Below are 18,129 nucleotides of genomic sequence, written 5' to 3'. Positions count from 1 at the left end.
AGAGGAGACTGAGGTATTGATCCACTCAGTAAAATCTGGATCACCTCTGGATCTCATGCCGGCAAAAATTACCACTTCTCTGGCCAGCCACCTGTCCCCCTCCATTGCACATCTCCTCAATCTCTCCCTGCGAGAAGGACTGGTCCCACTGGAATGGAAGGCAGCACAGGTTATGCCTATCCAAAAGAATTCCAAGGCCCCGCTAACTGAGTTTTCCAACCTCCGTCCTATTTATCTCCTCCCTTTCCTGGGAAAGCTTTTGGAGAAACATAAATACCCAGCTTTCCAATCAGGTCGAAGGACGGGCAGCTTTGACTCATCTCAATCAGGCTTTCGCTCAAAACACAGCACAGAATCAGCCCTACCAGAGGTAACTGATAACATCAGGATGACCCTAGATAGAGGCCACTCCACAATTCTGGTGCTATTGGATCTGTCCGCCGCGTTCGACACGGTTTCCTATAGGATCTTGCTCAGGAGATTGGAGGAGGTTGGACTTAGAGATTTGGCTCTTCAGTGGTTGGTGAGTTTTCTTTCCTCTCGCTCCCATGCAGTCAACCTTGGTCCATATCGTTCAGCCGCAACAGAACTGTCCAGGGGAGTCCCACAGGGCTCTTGTTTAAGCCCTACTTTGTTTAACATCTATGTGGCTCCCTTGGCCAATCTGTTGAGGAACAGTGGGTTTATCTCTGTTTCTTACGCGGAAGATACCCAACTGTTTTTTCATTTGCGAAGTTTACTCCATCAGTGCAGGTCGCCTTCTCCCTGGGAATGAGAAACATCTCCCAGTAGATGAGGAACAACTTACTTCAGTGCAATGTGGGGAAGATGGAAATAATGCTTTTTGGGGAAGCCCAATTACTGTGGATCCCCGACTGGTGTCCCTCAGACCTTGAACAGACCCTCACCATGAAAGAGCATGCTACTCAGACAGTTGGCTCATGCTTTCACGTGTTGGGCCTCCGGCGCCGTAGCCTTCCCCTGCTTCCTGACTCATATCGGAAGAGGCTAACCCAGGCACTTATTATCAAGTCGCCTGGATTACTGCAATAGCCTTCTGCTGTCCGCCAATGAGGCCGCCCTTGACAGACTTCAGGTTGTCCAGAACACGACAGCTCGTCTGATTCTGAATGCACCACCACACCAAGGACGGCTTCTCGACCTCTGCTTTGTCAGCTTCATTGGCTACCGATACGGAAGCGCATACAGTTCAAGGTGTACTGTATTATTCACAAAGCCTTGTTTAACCGGCCCTAGCTATCTGGCAGAAACATTTATTCCCTGCATCCCTCAGTGGTCCCTCTGCTCACAATCTAAATATCTGCTCACAGTGCCTAAAATCAAACGGTCCAGGCAAGGTGGGAAGGCCCTATCTTATCTGGGCCCCTGCCAATGGAACAAGCTTCCTGTACAACTAAGACAATGCACGAAACATCTCCTTTTCAGGAAACAGCTTAAGACCTTTCTGTTTACCTCTGATCCTTAGCTGCTTGGTCCCTTTTCATTCGGCCCATCTACAGCGCAGAGATACCCCTTCGGGGTTCGATTATGGCACTCTATAAATAAATAAATAAATAAATAGAGCCCTCCATAGCTAGCTCTACAGGCCATTATAGGCCCGCTCCAGTGTTAAAGGCCTCAGCTGAAGGTGAGAGCCTTTAACAAGGGAGGGGACCTTTAATGGTCTGTAGAGCCTGCCAAGGAGATCTTTAAGGCTATTAGAACATTCTGCCCGTAGAGAGTAGAATATTCTAATTTGTAGAACAAAGACCTCTCGGAGCCCGAGGGGTTTGAAATCTCCTCTGTCTCCGTGACGTCTTTGATCACAGCTGTGAACAAACATTGGAATGTTGATGCTCCGGGATTCTACCAGCCATTAGAAGCCTGGAGCACTCTAATGCCTTTAATGGAGCACTCAACATTCCAGTGTTCTACGCTGAAGTTTGCTCCGGACACTGAGTCGGGATGGAGTGGGTCAATGGTACTTCTGCTACATAGTCTGGACAGCGAACGGATGGCGCTGGGGAGCTGAGAACGAATGCAAACAAAGGAGAGAGCAACCACCGGGGTTAATGGGGTGGAGGTGGGATAGTTGGGGAGCGAGTGGGAGGGTCTACGGAAGTATCCTGATTAACACAGAAACATCTTTCCTGTGTGCCACTGTCGATGGATCCGGATTAGGGGACGGGGCTCCGCCCCCCTATCTGTAGAATGGGAGAAAAATGAAAAACGTGATGTATTGCATATCTGATGTGGATTCTGTATGTTATTGTGATGAATATACATTCACGAATAAAGTTCTTTAACCCCTTCAGTGCTGCGCGAATTTCGCTGCAGTGCTGAAGGGTTTAAAACCGAATTGGCTCATGACGGAAATGTTCCGTCATCAGCACCGGAGCACCGACGCTGATGACGGAACCGTTCCGTCATGAGCATGGAAGGGGTTAAAAAAACAACAACATTCCAGTGTTCTAATCTAGTTTCACGCCCATTCTAATCACTCCACCCCCGAATAGGGGGATTACCTTATGTTCTACCAGTTTGGACAAGATGCCATTTGCACCCTGATGGGCACAGTTTTCTTAGTTCTACTGGCTGGAGGGGTTTATACTGTGGCTTGCACTTGCGTGGGTTGGTGAGACTGCTTTATTAGCTAGTTCTCAGAGGATGTGGTCACTTGCCTGACAGCTCTGCAACTGCACTACAGTGATGGTCAAGTATAAACCTAATTTGACTACGAATTAAACGGTACTCACATGGAATGTTAGGGGGATGCGAAGAGCTGTCAAGTGCTGCTCAGTTTATTCTCCCTTAAAGTGCTGGGAAGCACGTGGTGTCTTGTTGCAGGAAATGCATTTCTTCAACCAAGGGGCATTGCCGCTCCAGAACAGATGCTGGGACAGGTTTACACCGCGTCATTTTCAGTCTATGCCCAGGGTGCGCTGGTGTGAATTCAGGCTGGTATTCCATTCCAGCTCGCCATGCCTGTGATTGACAAAGAGGGCTTCTATGTCCTTCTGCTGAGATGCTTTGGTGGCTTTCACCTGGTGTTTGGCTGCATCTATGCTCCACACTCCAGGCTTCCTTTTTATCTACTCTACAGTACAGCTAGCTCAATCAGCGCACCTACCATGGCTCCTTTAAGGGGACTACAACAGTGTACTTGATACCACTTCTGACAGATTGTTCCTTCCCCTATCGCAAGCCCCTATATGCCATAATGCAGAGCACATGAGTTAATGGTTCTGGAATTGAAATCCTCTCGACATCTTGCGACATTTCAATCCTACTTCCATGGTATATTTCTTCTCCACTCCCACACACCCAAATGGCCTTCATGTACACTTATATAGAATCATGTGCCCTGCTTGCGTAGGCCCACTTATATATTACCTATGTCACACTATTTCTGATCATCACCCTTTCAGGCTAATCTGCGCTGGGGCCTTCCTCACCCTTCAATTCCTATATGGCACCTACAGACCCTGGAAGGTGCGGCTTTCTGTGACTCCATGCGGCCCAAAATAGTTGAACGCTTTGAGGGAATTGCTTCCTGTACGTAGATAGAATGGGAGACGTTTAAGGTGTCTGTTCATGGCAGCTGCATTGGCGAGCTGGTGTGTACATGTCGCATTAACGAGAAACAGCTGACAGAATTTGAAAAATCCCTTCGCCCTCTGGAAAGTGAACAGAGGATCCAGGATACTTTATACCGCCCCAGGCAGCAGGTCACACTCGTAATTCAGAACTCCTCAAACGGCTGCGTTTCTTACCTAAGAGGCACATAGGGTGTGCACATACATTAAGGCAGACAAACCAGGAGCCCTCCTGGCTTGACTGGTGTGACAGGAGCACACTGAACAACCAATACCTTCCATAAAAGCTGGCACAGATATAAGATACCTGACACCTTTATGAGCTACTAACAAACACTCTGTGACTCACTGCGTACCACACTCACCCATGATGCTACCAGATATCTAGACAGTATCACCATCCCACATTATGTTGGATCAGAGGCAGGTGCTAGATGCACCCATCACTTCAGCAGAGATTAAGTGAGCAATTAGCTCTTTAGCTAACTGTTATACCAAGGGCCCTGATGGGTTCCCTCTTGAGTTTTATTGTGATTACTTTGATGTTTTAGCTCTGAGACGTTGAGGCCTTATATGGCACAGCACTTGAATTGGGATAATTGGCCAAGTGCACCCACTTGCCAGTCACAAAACCTTCCCTTTGCTTCATGTTAGACAGCCCTATGGTAGGCCCATGGGTAGGCTGCATTGTAAGTATAAGGTAGGAAATGCTCTGATGTGTGTAGCATGTCCTAATAGTGAATTACAGCCATTTTCATTTTTCACTATTGAAGGCTAACTGTTCTCCATAGGCCAGAATAGGCAGTTAGATTATTACATTCTTATAATCCTAACTGACTCAGGGAACATGGTAGAAATTCGAATTTAGTATGCCTAAAATACATCTTTTAGTAAAGTTGGTTTTAATATCCTGTATTTGAAAATACAATTTTTAGAAAGTAGTTATTTTCTTACCTAACTATCCAGGCCGACCTCTGCTGGTTTGTGTATTCCTTGTCTGGGTTTGTGAGTGACAGGGCTGGGGGATTCCAGGAGACAGGCTGGGGGCAGCCCGGTGGTGAATAGAGAGATCTGCATCTAGATGGGAAGAAGGAGTTGCGCCTGGGACCTGAATAGGGCTGGGCCTTCCCTCTACAATGCTGGCTCCACCCCCTGTGGCTTGTCTGAAATCTCTGCCCTGCACTGTGAAAGGGGAGAACGAATCTTGTCAACAGAGTGCTCCAGAACTGAATCTTCCCTCCCCTGTGCTGGCTCCACCTCCTGTGGGGCAGCTGATGTCTCTGCCCTGCACAGTGAAAGGAAGAAGAGAGTCATGTAAAGAAAGTGCTCAGGACTGGTTTGGACTAGGCAGAGGCCTCTCTGCCTTCAGAGAACAAAGGATTTTGGGGTATAAATATTGGGACCCTGATCCCATAAGATTAGATCACTTCTGGAACAAGAAACCTTTCTGCCTAGGAGAAGAACCAAGGAAGCTGCAGGAGTTTGGCTGCCCCTCTGCCATTGTGCTGTTTGCTGGGTTGGCCTGCAGGGGTTGCCTCATTGCCAAGGGAAAGGAGAAGGAATTTTGTAAAGGACTTTCATCTACAGAATATTCCCCAAGGGCTTGAACTGTGCTTGCCTCCTGCCGAAGTCTCAGGGACAAAAGACTTCACCTCCAGCTCCCTCCTGAATTTCCTTGCTGGGAATTCTGACTCCAGTCACTTGCGTGCCTCTGGGAGCTGGAAGCGTGACGCATCGAGAAGAAGCGTGTCGCCGCCGCAGCTGAAATCGTCGCATCGCCGGAGAAGCGAGCCTTCGCCGCATCTCCCTGCAAGCGTGTGTTCATTGAAGCTGCTTGCTGTCGCATCACCAGAGAAGCGTGACACCATCATGAGAGTCTCCATCGCATCACCGGAGAAGCGTGTCGCAGGGCCTGTCGTGGCTCCAAAGTACAGATTCGTCGCAACGCTGCCAAGGCGTCATCGCATTGTCATTGCATCGCTGCATCAAGGGCGCCATCTTCTTGCATCATAACCGGATCATCGCATCGCATCAAGGCGTCACCTTGCGCACCGCAACTGGCCCGCAGGCCGAGAATCTACGCATCACCTCCGCACCTGTAGGGCTCACGACGAGTCCCCTACTCTGCGCAAGCATTGAGGCAGGACGCAACCGTTACCCTGGGTCACGGATCCAGGTACTTTGTTGAGAACTTTGTCGCATTTACCAACAGCTTGAACTAAGAGACTTTAATCATCTTTTAAGCAATCTTAAGTGTAGTATTGTGGATTTTATCGTTTGTGGTCTTGTGTTAAGTCTATATAAAGAGTACTTGTTTTTTATAAAAAGACAATGGCGACGTCAATGTTCAGGTACTTGTGTATAGCCTGTACCGTCACCACACCACGTGAAGGGTTTGTTCGCTTTGGTTTTTGTGCGGAAGGGAACTGGGGTCCATGGGGACGGGGTGTTCAGAAAGGTAGGGGTGTGAGGAAGACCCTGTGCACCAATACCATTGATGGGGCTTTCCTCCCCTATACTCGGAAAACTATGGGATGCGAGCAGCAGGAGGCAGACAGCGGACTATAGCGATTATATCCAGCAGCCTACAAGCAGCATGGAGGCAAACAGCGGGCTATCGTGGCTACGCCCAGCAGACCTCGGGCTCCCCCCCCCTTCCTTTACTCTACCCAGGCCACGTAGCGTTGTCTGTCGCAACTCTGCAACTCTCCTGAGTTGCGGTGGTTCATGCGTGTCCTCTGGGGTCCACCAGTCCTCGCACCACAGTTCGGGATTCTCGGGGTCTTCATCCTCGTCTTTCCTCTTGGCTTTCTCCTCGTCGCCACTGGCACTCTCCCACCGTTCTCCTTCAACTCCGGGATTGTCCGCCTTGCTCTTCGTCCACCCTTCTGCATCTTTTTCTCCCATCCCAGGATCCTCCCCCTGGATGTGGTTTGGCGGACGTCACTTCCACTCCGCCCCTCCGAGGCTCGAGATGTTTCCTGTGTTTTTGTCCGAGCTGCAGGGAAGGACAAGAGTTTGTTTTTAGCGATGGAAGTGGTTCCCCTTGCCCGTGAATGTCATCCAACCCTGGAGGATAAGGAGCGCAGGCATCAGGGTGGCTCTGTGATGACTCCTCACAGTAGACTATGCCTACTGTAAAGTGACACATAGCCATACTTCTTACCCTACATCCAAGATTAGTTTGAGATTGTAATCAATGCAATTCCACTATTTTCCAGTCTTTCATATTGGTCCTAACACATTAGGCTACTTGTGTCAGTCAAAATTGGTGCAGCACCTCTTGATTTTGAAGCAGTGCTGAAGTTGCTTCAGTTGGTTCAGTTGATAGGCCAACTGCAGCAATGCCCCACTTTTGGGGATGATTTTTGCAGCACAGGTACCACAGATGTGTCAGATATTTCTGACGCACCATGGGTCCTTGCACAGATGCGTCAGAATGTCTTACACAAGTATACAGTCTACATACGGCGTACTGGACATCTGTCAATTCTAGTGTATGTCCCGCATATGCTGAAGTCTAAACTGGGCCTCAGTCAGGAGAATAGAGCACTGTGTTTGTTCTTGTAAAAAAGTGCAAAGGATGCTACTTTGATTTGTCAGTTAGTGTCTTTAGTTTGGGTCAGATTTTACAAGGAAACATTGCTACTTGGTGGTCTGGTCATCTTGAATACATCTGTCATGAATATTCTATGAGAAAAACTAGTGTCATTGTTCAGGGAGCTGAGCCGGCTTGAAGCTATGTAAGGCAATCATTTTAAGCAGGAGACCATTGATGGAGGATAGTTTATTCCTTCAGAGGACAATTCTATTCATGTAGAAGTAAGATTCATATGCAAAGGAAAGAATGTTTTAAGTGGGAGACGTCCTTTACATACAAAACATTGAGGTAGAAGTGTGTGTTGTCTAAGTGCAGAAAAATGAAGATTCTTATTGTCAAATAGGAGGCTATGGGTAACTTTGTGAATGTTGAATTCATTAGGTATAGGATGGAGCTTTAGCATACCCTGTAGTTCACAAAGAGGGGTGAGGCAATATGAGAAATCCGTTTGATTAACATCCTTGGGGCTGGAGAGGAAGTGGGAAAACCAATAGCGATAGTGTGACTTGTGGCTGGTCATCTGTGTCAAGAGAGGTTGAGATGTGTAGTGGAACAAAAAGTTACGATTTCTTATTGTGAAAGATCTGGAGAAGATTAAGTGCTTCTTGAAGAGTGGCTGCTTTTTCAGTAGTGTGATTTTGGGATGCTTGCATTATGTAAATTGCTAAATGATTGCCAAGAGTGAACAGTGATGGCTATTTTTATTATTTTGACTAGGGATTGGAGGTGTGGCGATTAGGAAATCGTTTTTTAGATGTCACATTCTGTGTTATTATTCAGTAGGGTGATAATTTGACCTATTTTGTGCTTAAATGATGAGGCGCATTGTAGATGAGACTTTTCAGTGATGTCAAGAAGGCGGATATGACCTTCTGTGGTAGGGACTTAGTTACAGTCAAACAGCATACACCAGCCACAGATTTATTTACTTTAGAGAAAATATAATGGTGATAATGCATGCAAGGTGAGTTTGATTAGGTGCTAGGATGCGATTAGTCTGCAGTGCTAGATTTGTGTGTAGTGGAGTAGTTAATGTTAACCGCATGCGTGCGGCCGTTTTTCCCGCTGTATGCGGCATTTTTCAAATTACCGCAATTCATGACGAGCTCAGCTCGTCATCAGCACACGGCAGGTAACGCTGATGACGAACTGAGCTCGTCATCAGCATGGAAGGGGTTAAGTATGAGCTACTTAGTTTTGACAATGAAGATTTAATTGATGGCTGCTGAATTGCATGGGATGGGAATGAGGTAGAGGGTTGATGAATTAGGATGGGCTGCTTCTGGTTACTGGCCTCAATAAACGTTTTCTTGAAATAGTTGACTTATTTTGTTATGAAGTGTTTTGTTTCTAAATTATGTTTGGTCAGTGCATCGTGAACAGATGGAACAGAGCGAGTCATACCAGGGGATTGGTGTTGTTACTTCATTTGTTTTGAGAATGGCTGTTTCATTGCAGGTTGATATTCTGGTGAGTGGAGTGTTTGGATATACATATGTGGTTTGGAGTTGTGGGTAAAGTGGGGGATAGAGCTCTGGCCTCATTCCCTGATACTCTTCTGAATGTGAATATTAGGACTTTCAGGGATCTGTGCATGCATGAGGTGGGCCCTATACCAATGATGATTTGTAGGTAATTCTGGTGTGCATAGTTCAAAATATTTGTTAACAAAGTATGAATATGAGTATAGGGAATGTGAGAACAAATAATCATCTATGCACTCACCAAAAGATGACATATTTTATAGTTTTGCACATATCCATGATACCTGCATCCTTACTAATGTCAAATACTTACTACCACTCATAACTTTAAAAAATCAGGGGACAGAGATTTCCGTAGCCAAGGGACATTGGGAATTAGATTGTATTTTTAGTCTAGCCGACCTCACAATCTTGAAAATTGAAGGCATGGCCATTAAAAACAATAGTCCTTGCAATTGTGATAGTTTTTCCTTCAGAGGTTATTCAGTAACTAAAACGTACAGAGCACTCTCTAAATATAAGGACAGATGTATAAAGCCCTTTTGAGGTTACAAATCCTGTGATTCACAGACTCACTTGGTTTGTGACCACAAACACTCTTCTGTGAATCATACATTTCTTCTGCAAGGGGGTTTTTGAGAACCTTCCTGAATCGCAAATAGAAAGGGGTGTGAAAGGACTTCCCTCCTCTTTCTGATTTAAAAAAAAAAATCTGTTATATGCAGCCACAATTCCAGCCTCAAACGAATGATTAGTTCACGAATGCCCATGTTGGTGTGGTAAGTTACGTCGCAAAGAGCAAGTTGTCCTTTGGGGCACTTTCCCTTTGAGAATCATATCAGCGGCCGGGGATAGGTGCAGGTAGTGGTCGGCCAAAGTCTTCTAATGCCGAATATGTCATTTTTAGGTTTTGCCTGCAAGTGCGCACGTAGTGCGCATACGCTAAAAAAACTCTTGAGTTCTATGTCGGATCGATGACCCGCCTCTGTCTCTCATTGGCTAGCTCCATAAATGGAGGCTAGCCATTGGGAGACAGAGGCTGTCAATCACGCTTTCTCAGGGAAAACGCGATTCGGGGGCGTTTCTCGGGCTTTTTGTAAGCCCGCCCCTTTGTCCCGGGCCGCGCTGTGATTGGCTGCCGGCCCGGGACACCCCAGTGACGTCATTTCCCAGGCCGCGCTGTGATTGGCTGCCGACCCGGGACACCCCGTGACGTCAGCCAATCACAGCACGGCCTGAAGTCCCGCCCCCCGCAGCCCGGGAGACAGGAGAACAACCATGGCGGGCGCTCTGCCGGGCTTCCGTGAGCTGAGGGAGCCCGGCGGCATCAGAGGCGGGAGAGCCCTGCAGCACCACCACGCCGCCCGCAGTGAGTAGTGCCTCGGCTAATCGGTGTTTTTTTAGGGTTGGACCCTTTTGTCTGTGAGCAGGGCCCCCCTCCCCCGTTCCCGCCGGCCCCTCCTCTCGCTGTCCGTGTTCCCCGTTCCCGCCCCCCATACCCGCTGTCCGTGTGTGCCCGTTCCCGCCTACCCCCCACCCCCCGCTGTCCGTCATTGTTGTGCCCATTCCCACCCCAATGCTTGTTATTATCGTTTGTGAACAAGTTGCAGGGCGAATACAATACTCAATACCGGAAGAAATGAGGAGAGGTTCAGTTGTTGGAAACCTTGGAAAGGACTTGGGGCTAAATCTGCGGGATTTGTCTGAAAGGAAAGTTCGTGTTGTTTCTGCTGCTGGGACTCAGTATTTTACGTTAAACGAGGATGCGGGGACACTGCACGTGAATGACAGGATCGACCGGGAGGAGCTGTGTGCGGAATCAGACAGTTGCTACATCAAATTGCAGACCGTTGTGGAGAATCCCTTAATAATATTTCACGTGGACGTGCATATCCAGGATATTAACGATAACATCCCGAGTTTTTTAAAGAATGCTGTTGATTTAAATATATCGGAGTCCACGTTGCCAGGAACGCGCATTGCTGTCGGGAATGCCCGAGACCCCGACATTGGCATCAACGCCCTGCAGGGCTATAAGCTGAGCAGTAACCTGCATTTTGTCCTCGAAGAGACAGAAAGCAATGACGGGTACAAATATGCAGAGCTCGTTCTGGAGAAGGGTTTAGACCGAGAAAAACAAAGCCGTCAAGTTTGTATGTGTGTGTATCTGGCCGACAATTTTTTCATTGGCACTAAATGATTTTCTGCTCTGGAGAAATAGTGATCCAGGGTACTAAGGCAGACCACGAGGAACTGAAACACCTCATTGTTTCCTGACATTGTTGCATACCATGAAGTATTTTCCCCAATGCAGAGTACACAGCGGGCACAGCGGCCAGGACAGCCCTGGCGCAAGTCTTCACCCGCCCCGTGCCCAGTGTGAGTTCCTGACCCAGCTAGTGCTGTGCTTTTGAGTACCCATGGGCGTACTTTTCTGATTCTAAATGCAGCATTACATTCACATATAGAAAAGGTACAATAACAATCCTATATTTAGCAAGTCAATGACAACGGGTGGAAGGACACCTGAGGTCAAAGAGGACTCCAGGCTTCTACAACACAATAATAAGAGAAAAAAAGTGAGGACGCAGACCTCCACCCCCCCTTCCCATAGCAGCACCTTAAACTGGGGCAACCTGTCCCCAGCCTGGCTAAGAAAGAACAGCTCCACGAGGCAGTGTAAATGTCAGACGATGCGCTATATAAAAACTGTCTATCCACTCCTTTCTCCCCGTCCACCACCAGTGTTCAGACCCCGCCTCCTCCCACAGACATTGCAGCCTCTCCTGGGAGCAGCTCTTGCTCCTACTAATGGACGTTAATGGGTTTCTCCTCCAGGTCGCGCCTGCATTAGCCCAGCCTGAGCTCTCTGATGGCCGCAGAAATCAGCCAAGGAAAGCGTTTTCCTTTAGAGCCACGGTCCCTGGTTCGATCCGGGGTATTTGCTAACAGATAACACCTCCGTGGCATCTTTCTGGAAGGAGGGAGGGGAGTTGGTGTTGTTTACTCATTGCACAGGCCCTATGTATTGTACTCTCCAGGGGCTCGCAGTGTGTGGATGGGGGCTCGCAGTGTGTGGGGGGGGGCTCGCAGTGTGAGGGGGTGCTCTGTGTGTGGGGGGGGCTCGCAGTGTGTGGGGGGGCTCTGTGTGGGTGTGTGGGGGGGCTCTGTGTGGGTGTGTGTGGGGGGCTCTGTGTGGGTGTGTGTGGGGGGGCTCTGTGTGGGTGTGTGTGGGGGGGCCCTGTGTGTGTGTGTGGGGAGGCTCTGTGTGGGGGGGCTCTCTGTGGGTCTGTGTGTGTGGCATTTGCGAGAGATTAGGCTATTGCCATTGTAAATGACAATGCCATTTATTTATCTGTTTTCAAAACGAACACATAAATAAAAATGTTGTCATTTACAATGCCAATAGCTCTAACTTTTACAAAGGCAAAACCGTTGCATTGTAAATGCTTGTTTTTTATTGGCATGGGCTGCTTTTATGTTTTTAAAGAATAATCTATATTGGAAAGTAAAGGCTGGGGTGTAAATCTCATGTGCCTTGCAGGCCTCCATCCTTCCACTGGCAGCCAATTACGAGAGTTGCAAATGACGACCTGCCTAATTAAAATTAATTAGCCTGGCCATTTTGAGCTCCTCTGAAAATGGACCATTTGTGGTGCAAATTGCATTCACTGTCGCATACCAGTCAGTGTGCAAATTGCACATCCCTGGAGCACAAATGTGAAAAAATAGATATAACCTATAGTTTTAAATCGGTTTGGGACAAGCTACGTCACATCACAGTTACCATCGATAAAGGTGTCTGCCGAAATGCGTCTGGTTACCGTGAGTCCGTAAAATAAAAACTTTAGGACTCGCCCCCGAGAGTGCTTTCTTTGTGTTCAAAGAGGAATACGAGGTTGAAGCTGCCATAATTGACGGTACACCGCCCGCGAAAAAGCACCCCCATGCGAGTGCACGAAGGAGGTGAAATGAAGGAGCTGTGATAGAACGTTTATTAAAAAATACAATTGAAAAACATTTACATGCTATGCCCACTGGGGCGAGATACAAATTATTGTAATTGCTGCAATTCATGCAATATGTGCAATTATGAATCTTGAGGGACTCTCACAATGTGCAAATGACTAGGCAATAATGGCTGAAACATAAATATTAGTTAAAGATGGCCGGCACCTTTTTTGGAAGCACGTGGTGTTTACACAGTCACCTTTTCACTTTTCACTTATGTGTATTTAAAAATGCTTTTGTATGTGGAAAACGTTATTGCCGTGAGCAAGGCGTAAAGTCGAAACGCGTCGGGATTGTCATTAAATATCCACAAGTGTCTGGACATTCTTTCTTTCATTAAGGGAGTGTTTTGAAAAATTACTGGGGTGCCCGGTAACCCTGTCCGGACCGACCGCATTGACAGCCTCAAGAGCAAACCGGGAATGGAGCACAAAAAAAAAAAATATATATATATATATATCCAAGAAAGAAGTGACTCAAACAGAGAGATTCACCAAAGAACAAAAATATATTTCCACTACAACGTTTCACCTTCCGCCTTCCTCAGGTAGTTTCAAGATGGTAAGCTCAGTGGCTGCACAGGGTAAACAACCTTTACAACGCAACTTTTACCACGCAGTGCCTTTACAACGCAACTTTTACAACGCAAACCATTACAACGCAATGCGCTGGGGGGCGCTCTAGGATAGGGAATGTGTTTAATGTACTATCCAACAACTTCCCTACTATCCACGGGGACTGGAGTTGAAATAGTAAATTAAACAATTCACTATCCAGCGCCTAAAAGCACTATGCGTTGTAATGGTATGCGTTGTAAAAACCGCGTTGTAAAAGCATGCGATGTAAAAGCATGCGTTGCAATGTCATACATCCGCTGCACAGATGACACAACTGAATTTTCAAAAAGCATCATGGGTGAAGATTCCATTTGGAATGTGGAATCAATGCAGTCCTGAGAGTTCTTGAGATATGCAGTAATCAGGTTGCATTGTCAGTAATGTTCAGTCCATCTGGATGCAATGATTTTAAACGGTACATCCAGGAGTTTTCCTTGGAGTCCAGTAGTTCTTCCTTTGAGACATGTTCCACGGGGAAAATCTTCAAATCTGATAGTGAATGATCCACAAGGTTAAAATGATTGGCTACAGGCTGGTCACTTTTCTTATTAATTATTGCTGATTTGTGGTTCCTGAATCGTGTGCGGAGGTCATTCACTGTTTGGCCTACATATTGTTTTTTACAGCTTTGCCGTTGGCACTGAATCACACAAATAATGCATGTTGAGCGACATGTATGATGCTGCCTTATTGCATAGGTCCTTCAGTGACTGTGTGTTTCTGTAAAGTTTAAATATGTTTTACATATTGAAGAATGAGTGGATGTATAAGTGTCTGGATGAAGGATTTAGTAGGTGCGTGACTGACTGTATGAGTGAGTGATTAAATGTGTCTTACTAAATGCATGGGTTAGTGACTTAACTGTCTGAATGTGTGCATCAGTATGTCTGTTGTTGTGTAAGCTGCTGCATGTGTTGATCAGTAGCTATATGAGTGGCTATATGGGTTATTGATTGGTTGCCCACGTATTTGAATCGGAGACTGAGTGTGTGTGTGGGTGGCTGGGAGGTGTGTGACTCTGTGCATAGATGTGTGAGCAGTTGATTCACTAGGTGTATGAGGTCAAGAGTGCATGTGGAAACAGCTTTATGGGCGGGTGTGTTGGTGAGTGAATGGATATCTCAGTGCTACATGTGCAAGTAAGTACATATGTAAAACACAGTGCATGTGAGAGTTGGCATATATAAATGACTATACAGGAGAGCCAGTGAATGTGCGAGTGGCTATATGGATCATTGTGTACTTGTATCAGTGATTGTATAAGAGAGTAAGTATGTGTTAGTATATGTTTGAATAAGTAAGGTGTTGTGTGTATAACTGTATAGTTGAGGAAATGGAAGTGTGATTGATTCTTTGCATGACTGACTAGGTGTGTGAGTAACTCCATGGAAGAGTGGCAGTGTGTGAGTGTCTGTATAGGTGTATGAGTGCATATGATAGTGTTGTATTGATGAGTGACTGTATGTATGAGTGATTCTATGGGTGAATGAGTGAATGTGTGTGTAGACCTAGGAATCAGTGAGTGCGTATGTAGTAACTGGTATTGGTGTGTCAATGGTTTCAAGAATGGTAGTCTGTATTTAACACTGGGTGTATCAAAGGTTATATTAGAGTGTGAGGCGGTGCATCGTATTATCACATGAATGATATCATCAGTGATGTGATCAGTGATGTCAAATGAGATGTCATCAGTGATGTAATTTGAGATGTCATCAGTGATGTCATCAGTGATGTCACTGACCATGTCATAAATGATGTAATATGTGACATCATCAGCAGTGGATTGCGGGTGCGCGAAACATAGTTAGTACAACTAACTATATAGGAGCAATTTCAATGGTTTTTTAAATGCTAATTCCTAACTATATAAGGCCTGAAACCTATGGTTTTTTAAGTGAATTTGCAAGGTTTTTAAAATGCTAATTCCTAACTATATAAGGCCTGAAACCTATGTTTTATTGTAAGTGAATTTGCAAGGTTTTTTAAATGCTAAATCCTAACTATATAAGTCCTAAAACCTATGGTTTTTTAAGTGAATTTGCAAGGTTTTTTAAATGCTAATTCCTAACTATATAAGGCTTGAAACCTATGGTTTGTTCAGTGAATTTGCAAGTTTTTTAAATGCTAATTCCTAACTATATCAGGCGTGAAACCTATATTTTTTTCAATACATTTCAAAGGTTTTGTAAATGCTAATTCTATTAGCGGATAATGTTTATGTATGTTATTATCCTTCTGGGACCACCTGAGCAGCCATCTTGTTTCTCAGGAGAAGTGAGGCACAAGAGAGCACAAAACAAGAGTGGAAAATGCGAAAAGGGGGCAGGGTTGAGACCCCTGACCTCCCTAGCCCTTCTTGGGACCCCCTGAGAAGGGCTAGAGGGTTGGGGGGTCTCTACCCTGCCCCCTTTTCGTGTTTTCCACTCTTGTGTTGGGCTCTTTTGTGCCTCATTTCTCCTGAAAATCAAGATGGTGGCCAACACTTCCTGGTTTGGACAGTTTGGAATGTTGACAGTCGACTGCCAGCCAATCAGAAACTCGCTCGCGCACGTAAGGGTACGCGCACGTACGCGTACGGTACGCCTACCGTACACGTACGGTGCGCGTACGGTGAGCGCATATAGATATATAATTTGATCAAATTCCATTTTCTAAACAACTACTGGAGGGATTAATACCAAATATAGAAAAGGCACTACTGCATACCTGTCCCTACCATTTTGCCAAGTTTGGTGTAATTCCGTTCAGCCGTGCAGCCTGTAGCCGTGTCTAAAGGTCCCATAGAAAATGCCATTTGAAAAATTTCAAATTCAATTTTCTCAAGAACTACTGGAGGAATTTTCACCAAACATAGCAAAGGCACATCTGCATACCAGGCCCTACCATTTTGCCAAGTTTGGTGTAATTCCATTCAGCCGTTCGGGCTGTAGCCGTGTCTAAAGGTCCCTATGAAAATTAACATGGGGAAAACACGTTTTGGGACCCCCCTTTCGGCCCCCGCTTGACGAATCCCCCCGTGTCTAAAGGTCCCATAGAAAATGCCATTTGAAAAATTTCAAATTCAATTTTCTCAAGAACTACTGGAGGGATTTACACCAAACATATAAAAGGCACTGCTGCATACCAGTCCCTACCATTTTGCCAAATCTGGTATAATTCCGTTCAGCCGTTCGAGCTGTAGCCTTGTCAGAATGTCCCTATGGAAATTAACATGGGGAAAACATGTTTGGGCCCCCCTTTTTTTCTCGGTCCCCGCTTGACGAATCCCCCCGAAACTTTCAGGGAAGGAGCAGAGCGCAGCGAGGCAAATTTAAGGAAAATTACAGGCAGATCCCTCAATCGGCGCCAAAGTTATTCCCAATAGAATGTTCGGAATTTCCTATGGTAACTAGGTCCTAACTATATATACCTACTGGCCACCGCCAGTAGGTAATATATATATATATATATATATATATATATATATATATATATATATATATATATATATATATATATATATATATGGCCTATTTGTGAGGATAAAGGAGCACAATTCATAGTGCACAGTAAAAAAAAACTTTCAAGACCTTGTGCCGCTTTGCGTGACCATGCAGCGAAAACTGTCCCATTGTGTTCTTTTATTTCAAGCTGTGAATTCAGGCACAAGTGTTCCAGGTATGCCAACTTTATAAATGTTTTCAGTGTGTGAGAGAAGAGGTGAGCTACAGAGGGGCTGAGGCTTTCAAGCTATCACAACTAGGGGTGGGCAGAATTCCATGGTGTTACATAAAAACTTTTCTTGATTCTGCGGAGTTACTGGAGCGGCTGAGTTTGATACGTCATGCTGCTCATGTTGATTTTTACAACCAGGAGTGTGTCAGTACTAACTGCACATGCGGCGTGCCAGAGGGTGTTGCTTCTACTTGAGCTGTAGCTTTTTCAACACAAGCGATAGTGACCTGCCGTGACCACCCGCATTGAGAAATCTCACTGAGATATGGTCTAGCGCTCGGTTTTCTCACTCACACACGCCAACTTAACGTTGGTGAGCCACGCACAAGAAAAAACGATGCCACACGGTAGTTGGAGAAGTTTTTCCAGAACTCCACGCTCCAAGCAGAGCAGTTTACCATCCACCTCTAGTCACAACCAGATCAGCACTTAGCTCAGAATGTTGTGGCGGCATTTCACTGATGACCGATATATGTCACATAGCAGCACAGTGCCAGTTGGCTGGTCTTTAGTTCTGTAAAGACCTTACGTCACTCTAGGTCACCACATTCAGAGAGATTCTAAAATGGCAAAGTGCTGTCTGCCCTAAGTCATAACACAATGCAAAAATTCACATTGTGAATATTCTATCAGAAACTCAAGGGTGACAAGTATTTATAGGAAAGTTGTTTTTGATCAGACATTTTCACGTCAGCTTACACTGATCCATCTCCGTTTATTTGCTGTTTGGTGAGTTGAGGGCCATTGAAATCATTCTATTTAGATCTTTTGAGTTATATATTAGGTGTAACTGTATCACAACAAATGCATTGTGTATATGATCTGCTATATCTACAAGTTTGCTTGGAGCATTTTTTAAGACTGAGCATTCCATTTAGTTTTTTTTGCTTTATCTGTATGATATGTATTTATTTTGTATTTTTACTAAGAGCTACTCTACTGGGAGGGTGTCACATTTTATTGCTTGCCAAATCCATGTGGCATACGGTTATTTTTGTAATTCAAAACGTTGATCCAACATTTTTCTTCTTTCTTAGTATTGATGTTTGCTTTTGCTTAGGTAACTTATTAGTAAATTTATGTCAAAAACTTGTTAATGTATAAAT

At 45.6% G+C, this 18,129-nt stretch overlaps 1 protein-coding gene across 3 annotated transcripts in view; it reads left to right on the top strand.

Moving 5' to 3' along the window:
* The window catches only part of FRMPD4 (FERM and PDZ domain containing 4), a 1,388,782-nt gene that overhangs the window by 1,353,939 nt on the left and 16,714 nt on the right, over nucleotides 1–18,129 (top strand). The window lies entirely within an intron of this gene.

The sequence above is a fragment of the Lissotriton helveticus genome, chromosome 8, assembly GCF_964261635.1.
Source record: "Lissotriton helveticus chromosome 8, aLisHel1.1, whole genome shotgun sequence".
NCBI classification, from domain to species: Eukaryota; Metazoa; Chordata; class Amphibia; order Caudata; family Salamandridae; genus Lissotriton; species Lissotriton helveticus.
The sequence above is the reverse complement of the archived record's forward strand: the minus strand, read 5'-3'. Positions and strand labels throughout refer to the sequence as shown.